This window comes from Sceloporus undulatus, chromosome 1 (genome assembly GCF_019175285.1).
Source record: "Sceloporus undulatus isolate JIND9_A2432 ecotype Alabama chromosome 1, SceUnd_v1.1, whole genome shotgun sequence".
In the NCBI taxonomy this organism is placed as follows: Eukaryota; Metazoa; Chordata; class Lepidosauria; order Squamata; family Phrynosomatidae; genus Sceloporus; species Sceloporus undulatus.
This window is the reverse complement of record NC_056522.1, coordinates 103,012,099-103,021,840: the sequence shown is the minus strand read 5'-3', so window position 1 is coordinate 103,021,840 and position 9,742 is coordinate 103,012,099. Positions and strand designations below refer to the sequence as shown.

Below are 9,742 nucleotides of genomic sequence, written 5' to 3'. Positions count from 1 at the left end.
GCTCTCTTCGATTTTTCTCCTCCCTCCTCCTCATCTTGGCAGCCCCACCTCTTGCACTCTTCCCCCCCTCTTTTCCCTCCCTTTCCACCTCCTCCCTTAATTTGGTAGCTTGAAAAGTTTCTACTTTCTTCTTTCAAAGCTAAGCCTTCAGGAAAGAGGGAGGGGGAAAGAAAAAAAAAGGGTTGGGTTTAACTTTTTTAAAAAAGAAAGAAGGGAGGGCTTGGGTGGGTGGTTTTTTTGTTGTTTTTTTTTGGCAGATTTCTTTTTAAAAAACCCACACAAGGTCTCAGCATTTTCTTTCAGGAACAGGGGAAGGCAGGACCACCAGCAGCCCAAGAGCTGGAGACTTTGGGGGGGAAAGGTTTAATAGCCAGGCGCTTTGAAAACAGTTCTTGGTTGGTGGGAGACCTCTCTGAGGAGCTGGGAGCTGTTGGACCTTTTTCACTGCTGACTGGCCAAGGTAAGGATGGGGAAGGTGGTAGGATTTTTTTTTTCATTTAAAAAAATTGGTCAGAGGGAGGATTTCCAAGTTGGTTCCAAGGAGATCTTCTCACATCAAAGTTGCCGCTGACTTTTCTTGTTTTGGTCAGGGCAAAGGGTCTTTTGGAGCACCTTAAGACTAACTGAAAGAAAGAAACTGGGAGCAGGAGCTGAAGCCAAGAAGATTCTTTTGCAGAAGAATTTCCCAGATCCCTTTGCAGTGGATCTTCCAGATCCCTTTGTAGAGGGATTTTTCTAGCCAAGATCTTTCTTCCTTTGGTTTCTATGCTCTAAACCTTGACTACTCAGGGACCTTCACAAGCCGGAGACCAAATTTGTGTTTTCTTCCAAGCAGACAAAAAACACACTCGAGATGATATTTTTTGCCCTCTCTCCAGCCATTCTGGGTCCTTAATCCTTCTCCAGAGGTTGAAACCCGATTTGCTAAGTTTCCCTAACAAGCTTCCTCCCCGGGAAGGAGAAAGTGCTGGGCTCCCTTTGCTTTCGCCTTGGAGATCCAACCTTGGCAAGGCGAGCCTTTGCAACACTGTATCTGGAGAAGCAGAGCGGACTTGTCAAGGCGCCCCAGACACGCGTCTGCGCACCACCACGGAGCCAGGAACAGGACTGGGGGGGAGCGCTCATCCAAGCCAGATTTCATTGGAGGGGGCCTTTGTCTCAAGGGCTGCGTTTCACCTGGTGGTTTTTTTTAAAAATTTAATTAATTTCAATTAATTATTTGCTTCCCCTCCCTTCTTTTACTTTTTCTGGAGGATGATCCAGTCTTTTGTTCAGGTTATATATATTTTTTGTGCAGAATGTCTGTCCAAGGAAGAGCCTCTCTGTTTGCGTCAGGCTGACATTCCTGGAATCTTGATCTGAAAACCATCTTTTAGATGGGGGGGGGGGGTGGGGGGGGGGGCTAAGCTAAAGGGCTTATGAGAGGACAAATGCTAGGATTCCATGGATGGGGGGACAGCACTTCCAAGTGGGGTGAAACTGCATTATTTTGACAGTGTAGATGCGCATCTACATTGTCAAAATAATGCAGTTTCACCCCACTTGAAGTGCTGTCCCTCCATCCTATGGAATCCTAGCATTTGTCCTTTCACAAGCTCTATTCCTTTCTCTGCTGGTGCCTCACTAAAATCCAAATCCCCAGATTCTGTAGGATGGAGCCATGGGAGTGCAAGTGGTATCAATCTGCATTCTTTCTCCAGTGTGGATGCACCCTTAGGGCACATGCCAGCAGAATCCCTTTCATCTGATGTCTTCCCCTTCTCACCAGCCCACTTGTAAATCAAAGCCACCAAAGGAGAGGGTGAACTTCAAGAAGTGGGCAGGCAGACTCTCTTTTTGGAGGACCTGCATTGCTCTTGCTTACTTTTTCCTTTCCCTCTTTGCTTCTCCAGCCCCAGGATATTGGGCTCATAAATCTTGCAGGCAGGGGGCCCTGTTGTTTCAGAAGCAAAAGGTTCAGGGAGAGGGTCTTTTTTAAAAAAGTAAAGTCAACAAAGGTCAACCAACAGAAAAGAGTTTCTTTCTTGTGTCAAGGAAGGAAGGGGATGGAGGGGGGGGAGAGAAGAAAGAACTACCTCTTATTCAGACATCTGGATTTCTGAAGCCTCCAGATTCTGAAGCTCTTCATTTCCAGAGACTTTATGGGGGGTGGGGGAGAAGGAGGAGGAAGAGAAGACCTTTTGAAGTGAAATCCTGGTGCTGAACTATGATACCTAACTAGAATACAAATAGGAGAATGGTGAATAGAGGAGAGATCATGTGCAAAGGATTTAAGTTTTGCTTTTTTTTTTAATTGCAGTCCATGCCAAACAGAATGCAAAGCGATCTTGCAGCACCAAACAAAATAAAGCCCTTCTTAACAGGACCTGTTTAACACAAGCCTGTGTGCCCTTGGCATCTCATTCATCCCTTTTGGAAAGTTTTAGGAAGTCAGACACTATTTGTAGCTGGGGAAGTGAGACTTAAGGGTCTGATGGAATCTGGGGCTGAATGAGGAAATCAGGATTAGCAACACCATTCAGTCCTTATTCCTGATGGCTCAGGAGTATTTCCTCTTTGCATTAAGTGAAGTGTGTCATGCAGCTCTAGACATGTTTTGCTCAAAAGTCAGTGCCACTTTGTTCGGTACAGCTTCCTTCTTAATGCTTTAGAATTACAGCCTTAACGTAGTAGTCAGGTTGCTCAGAGTTGCAGCTGAACACTGCAGGGTAATCAAAGCAGTCTCAAACTGGATTATTTCTACAGTGAGTTTTGCACCTAAGGCATAACTATCATGGAGTTTTCTTGGTGGAATTTGTTCAGAAGAGGTTTGTCTTTGCCTTCCTTTCAGGTTGAGATAGTGTGATTTGCTCAAGGTCACCCAGTGGGTTTTCATGGCTGAGTGGGTATCCAAAACCTGGTCTCCCAGTGTCTAGTCTAACCTTCAAGCCACTACACCACACTGCTTCTCTTTACCCATACATTACTCAGATTCTTTCTTCCTGTGTTCAGCATGACTTCCTTTGGCTTTGAAGCAGTTCAGAAATTATTGCCGAACATTTTTCATCTTATGCATATGTTAAGTACTCTAAAGTAAGTCATATTGCAGAGCAGGTTCAGAACATATTGCTGCTTGAGGCAAAAAACAAAATATTCCCATTGGTACAGAAGCTCACTGGACAGGCAGCTGAATCTCTCTTGGAGCGGAGTAACATCTTCCAGCACATGGTGCACTTGGAAAGTGTAGGATAGGCATTGTGGAATGTGCAGTTCTATTCTGTGGCAGAAAGGCAGCTGGAAGAATTGCTCTCCTGTCCCCGCTCCCCAGCTGCCAGATGAGGGAGTCCCTTCAGTTTGCCTGATGGTAGGGCTCGCCCTGGCACATTATGTTCCATAGGTTATTCAGAATTACAGTGGACCCTTGTTTTCTGCTGGGATTTGGTTCCAGAACCTCCCGTAGATGCAAAAATCCATGGATGTTCAAGTCCCATTAAATACATTGGATAGTAAAATAGTTTCCTTTATATAAAATGGTAAAACCAAGGTTTGCTTTTTAGAATTTATATTTGTTTTAATATTTTGAAGCTGTGGATGCTTGAGTCTGTGGATAAAGAATCCATGGATATGGAAGGCTGAGTGTATGTGGATAGGCTCAAGTTTACATGTCAGGGAGATAAAACCCAGCATTCCATCCAGCAGACAAACAAGCTGTGTTTGGTCTTGAAACCAAATGTTCCTTCACTTTGGATAAAAAGACAGCTGCACAGGTGACATCTGTTTCCTGCTGAATAACAATTCTGCCTGAACTAACTATTCTCCTTCTGAAGCCTGGAGAGCTGGCTCTCTGGTAAATGTTCTCTAGGCATTTTTGTGAATTGTTATGTGGTCTCTGATGTCTGTTGATCTGACATCCACAGTTGGAACCTCTCCTGTTGCCTTTCTCTTTGCATCTGACCCTTCTTGGGCCCTATGCTTTGCTTCTTTGGTCTAATCTACACTGCAAAAATAAAGCAGTTTCACACTACTTTAACTTCCATGGTTCAGTGTTATGGAATGCTGGGATTTGTAGTTTTGTGAGATATTTTGCCTTCTCTGTCAGACAGCTCTTGTGCCACAACAAACTACAAATCCCACAATCCCGGAACATTGAGCCTTAGCAGTTAAAGTAGTGTCAACCTGCATTATTTCTGCAGTTCAGATTAGACCTTAATCTCTCTGAAGCTAAGAGGACTGTCTGCTGATCTTGTTCTTTGGTATTAGCTTGTTAAAACGAGTCTCCAGCCTTAGAATGGACTGCAGGGATTTCAGATTTGGGGTTAAGGAAGGGAAAGAGGATGTTTTGTGCTGTTGTTGTTTTTCGTCCCATTTCTCTGTAAGAGAAAACATTCAAATCGTTGTATTTCTTTATATCCTGGCCTCAGTTTTAGCTCTTTTCTTCCTTTTTAAATCTCCCCCTCAATCAAGATGCTAAGGTGTTTGTGGAAAGTGAGCTAGCTTCCATTTTATCTTCCCAAAAGACTTGTTAGGTTAGCCTGAGAGATGGTGACTGTCCCAGACTCAGTAAACTTCATAGATGAAAGGTGATTTGAACTCATGTCTTCTCAACACAGGTCTATTATGCTAAGTAATACATAAGACTAACTCAACAGCAGTCATACATACAGTATGTGTGTTTTTTTCAGAATAGAGGCTGGATTTGCAGCTCTATCAGACAGCAAGGAAATCTAGGGGTGCTTTGATTTTGTTTTTTGTTTTTTAAATGAACTAAATACTTCTATAGCTAAATTGTCTTTTCCAAAATCTAAGTGGATTTTCTGGCTATTTTTCTCTACTCCCATTCCATACCCAATTCAGTCTCCTTAAAATGTAGTGTGCCTCATATAAATTTGGGCTCTCTCTTTCAGCCTTTCCCAAGCTGCCACCCTCCAGAAATTCCAGACTGCAGCCCCTATCATCCCCGATTGGCTGGATATAATGGCATAGTGGTTTGAGTGTTACTCTGGAGAAGAGAATTTGATTCCCCATGAAATCCACTAGGTGACCTTGGGCAAGTCACATGCTCTCAGCCTCAGGGGAAGAAAAGGGCAAACCTCCCCTCCACAAATCTTGCCAAAAAATAAATAAAAGATAGATCCACTTTAAGGTTGCTATAAGTCAATAAACCACTTGAAGGCACACAACAACAACAACAACAAGTTTGACAAATCTGGACAGTGCCAGTTTGGCATAGGTTACTCTGTTTATTGTGCATTTGCACTTGAATGTGCGTTGTATCAGATGTTTGAATGCTGATAAAAAGTCCTCAAAAGTCTAGTTTCTCTGGTCCAAACACATTGCAGAAAGCATCCAGTTTGAGACTGCTTTAACTGCCCTGGCTCAGTGCTAGGGAGTCTTTAAGAACTGTATTTTGTTGTAGCACCAGAGCTCTCTGACAGAGAAGGCTAAATGTCTCACAAAACTACAATTCCCAGAATTTTGTAGCATTCAGCCTGGGCAGTTAAAGCAGTCTCAAACTGTATTATTTTTGGAGTGTGTTTTACAACACAGTTTTCTGGGGTAGTTTTTTAAAATGTAAACTGAAGAACTATTTGTCCATCTGTGTGCATGCCTCATACCACATCACCACAGAAACATGACAAACGCTTCCCTGTTACTGTCTGACATGGCACTCAGTCATCAGCATAGGTACTGAAAATGGCTCTATGTGTCCTGGAAAACATGAGCCACATGATACACCACCCAGCTTACTTTTAGAAAGTGCTTTACTTTCCCAGCTGTGGCTTTGAGATCAAATTTTTCCTGCATACGGTCATTGAAAATTATCAGATTGGAGCTGCTGTTTTAGCATATATTTAATACATTATGTATACACAGTGCTCCAGAAAAGTTCACATGTGATGATTCCTCACAGCTAGTTGAATGTATATTCCCTTTCCTTCACTGGCTGGAGGCACACTGTGATATGAGGAGCACTGAACAGCATCTATGCACAGTTGTGACCTGCGTAACAACTCTTGGCAAGTTTCCCAATGAACGTGATAACTCCACACTCCTGGCCAAGTGACAAAGTGTCCAAAGCTTTTTGAGCTGATCCCCAACAAATTTCTGTCTATTTGAAAGAGGAAACCACAGAGCTCATGCTGTGAGTTCTGTGGTACTTACACATTGGCAAGATGAGAGCAGGACTGCAACACTGGGGGGAAAACATGCAACAAGTACTTCTCACATGCCTGGCTGTGAACCATAGCAGTAAATCAAAAGCATGGCAAACCTCTTTAGAAGTTTGGAGAATTCTTTAGAAATCCATTGAGATGTGTTCTCCACTGGAAAAAAATACCGCAGACAGGCAGCATAGCATGCCACTTTGCTATGCTAAGATGATCTGCAGTCATTTATTGACTTGTAATGGCTCCTGCACTGACTGCATTTATTTGGAAATAGTTAGGTTCCTTAACTTGCCCTGGAAATAACTTCCAAACAAGCCCAAGGGAATTTAAAAAAAAAAAAAAACTTCCTAGAACAACCCTCCCTGCCCCAAGCCAACATGGACAATTCAATCTATGGTTACTCATAAGTAAATTCCATAGAATTCAGTGGACCTTACTCCTTAGTGAAGCTGCACACTGTGGCAGCCTCGGGCTGCAACCCTGTGCCTACTTTCTGAAAACACTGTCCCACTGTATCCAAAGAGGCTTCCTTCTTAATAAACACAAATAAGACCACACTATTAGGGTATAGCTTGGGTGAATGTTGACAAGTAAGATATAAATATTTTATTCTTCTTTCTATAACTGTGATGCAAACATGAAGTTGGTGAAAATGTTGGATCTCTTCCACTATCTATCCTGCTTTGTAGACATCTATGCATAGAGACACACAAAAAGCTAAAGTGCTTGAGTGAACTACATTAGAGCTGGCATAAGGCTTGCTGTGAGAAGACAGGTTAGGAGATGCCTGGTGCAAAGTCAGCAATGTGTTGCAAGCCATGACTGTATGTCATTATTTCAGTAATAGCATGCGATAATCATAGATAACATCATAAGTGAGATCAAGTTTTGATACTCATTCTCATTCAACCCTGTATGAGGGCTGGGACTGGGGGGGAGGGGGGGAGTCAGGATCCTTATAATTATAAGAGCTCACTTTTTGATTTGGCAAAACGGTTATTCCTATAATTGTCTTTCAGGTTATGTTACTGAAACTGTAAGTTTATTTCATGCTTGTATTCTTAGAAATTTCCCAAATTTACAAACTGTTCATCATGTGTAGTTCCTTTAAACTCAATTGAACTCCATTAATAGCATGAATTGTCATGCGTTTGCAAACTTTTTGAATTAGGATTTAATTTTCTGTCTTGTGGTGTGGACTAGAGTACACTCTCTAATAACTATACCTGCTGAACCTAGCATAGTTTTGTGATATAAATATTTGAAAGGTGAAAAGAAATTAAAATTTCAACATTCCAGAGAAGATACTAACCACTGTTCCAGCTTAGTCTGCTGTCCGGATATTAATTGTTGATGGGCAGTTTCCATGCCCCTTCTATCCTGTTTCTGATGCTACTTTATATTTAAACTGGACTTGGATAGATAGAAGAAGCCTTCAGATAAAGGAATGCACTTGGAAAATCTTGGAAACAGAGTAGTGCCATCTGTACAGCAGGGCACAGGGGCACCCTACATACAGCACTATGTTTACTCAGAAATTTCTCAATATGTTCAGTGAAATTCATTTACTGGTATATTTCCCCCCAATGGGGCACCCTGTCAGTTTGTTACAACTCTCATTATTGCCAAATGGTGCAACTAAGAGGGTACAGTGGCTAGGGATAATGGATGTTGCAGTCCTACTGCATCTGGAGGGCACTGGGCAGTAAAAGTTTGGCCTAATAAGTACTATATATTTAACAGGGCAGACCTTGTTTATTAGTTCCTTGTCAAGAAATGAAAATATTATCATTCAAAGCTTGACATATATTGCCCAAAGAAGGAATAGTATCCCCAATCTCATTAAAACTGTATCTTATTAGCACCTCTCTGGCTAGACACTGAGAGCGCCTTAAGAAAGCAAGAAGTAAATGATTTTGTTGAAAAATATTTTTCTTAAAACTGCCTGTATAATTCATGCAAGGAACACTTGCTCCTGAAATAAATATAGCCTTGGGTAACAATAACATTATTTTTGCTTGCTAAAACCAATTTAAAAATTGATGATAAATTGAAAAGAAATATTGTTGACATGGAATTAAACAGATAAAATTTGCAGTATACCTTCCTGCATTAATGGAGCAGAGAAGAATGTAATTAAAAACAAATAATCCAAAACTTCCCATGAATAACACCTCTTTTGTTTTCAATCATACTTTCAATCTGAAATAACATTATACTATAAAGAAATCCATTGAGCCTGGAAGGAAGTCTGATAATGACATATTTTAAAATCAGAAGCAAGCCATTTAATGAAATCAAGAAGTTATTATTTGAGAGAGAGGAATGAACTGTTATTTCTCAGGATGTAGAAAAAGGACGTTTTTCAAAGTCCAGTTTCAGAACTTTCTAATTCAGTTTATGTTGCTTGATGATTGACTAGATATTCACATATACTGTACTTCCACTCAGGAATAATCAATTTTGCTCAAATACTTAATGTACAAAATGATTGTAAACTCTGGGAGAAACTAACATTCAGCACATGAGACAGCTGTCTAACAGCTCTAATCTCTTTGGGGGAATGAGAGGGTCTGACTGTTGACTTGGATTTATGGGAGAAACCTGGACCTAGCAGAGACTTCCTCCTGGAGGAAGATGGGGGAGCAGTTTTCAACTTTCCACTGCAGCTTACAGTACAATATCCCATGTTGTTCTAAGGCAATAATTCCCAAATTTGGGTCCTCCAAATTTTTTGGACTGCATCTCCCAGAAGCCCCTGCCAGCATGGCCAACAGTCAGGAATTCTGGGAGCTGAAGTCAAAAATACCTGGAATGCCAGAGTTTGGGAATCACTATTATAGAAGATCCTTCACCTCCCAGAGCAGTTTTCTGGGTGTATCAGAGTTTATAGCAGGAAGAAGAAATTTGTGAAAATTTGTAGTAGAATTCATCTGGATGCAACTTCGGACTCATGTCCCTCTCCTAAGAATGCTAAACACTGAGTTCTGACAGCATCATCAGATTTGGGGCAAAGATTATCAGTATATAACAATGGCCCAAAACACACGGGCAAAAAGCGCTGGCTTTTGGCCAATCCAGGGGCATGGTGTGTAGATGATCAGCCATGAGCTGCACTGAGGCTGCTCAAGGTGGCCCAAACCTGGCCATAAAAGGAGTAGGGAAAAAGTTCCTTGCTGGTGGTCCATTTTGGACCATGGCAGCAGCCAGCCTCAGGACTGCAGTGTCCGGTTGCCATGGACCTACGCCAATCAGGGTTCACTTGTGGCTGGAACAGCCAGAGGCCACTCCAAGCTGCTTGTCTGCTTCAACCCAAAGTAGGCATACCCTAATGCCTTGTAATAGCAACACCTTCTTCAGCAAAACTCACAAGCCATTGCTTTCTGCAAGTGTTCACAATGAGTCTTCAAGGTGGTAGTGGTGGAGCACACACTTGGCATGTGGAAGATCACAGGTGCAGTCTCTTCATGATCAACGATTTTATCAAATGTGAAACAGCCAGGTAGCAAAGATCCCTGGTTTTAGTTCTCATCTTGATATCAAGACCAACTATGACTGCTTAACAATGGAATTGTATCTATCTATCAATGGAATTG

The 9,742-nt window shown here is 41.9% G+C and overlaps 1 protein-coding gene across 1 annotated transcript in view; it reads left to right on the top strand.

Moving 5' to 3' along the window:
- The first annotated feature begins 383 nt into the window (after nt 1–383).
- GJA1 (gap junction protein alpha 1) overlaps nt 384–9,742 on the top strand; it is a 13,249-nt gene continuing 3,890 nt past the window's right edge. Inside the window, exon 1 of the mRNA XM_042480106.1 lies at nt 384–460. The gene's annotated coding sequence lies outside the window, so the exon portion shown is untranslated. The remainder of the gene's footprint in view (nt 461–9,742) is intronic.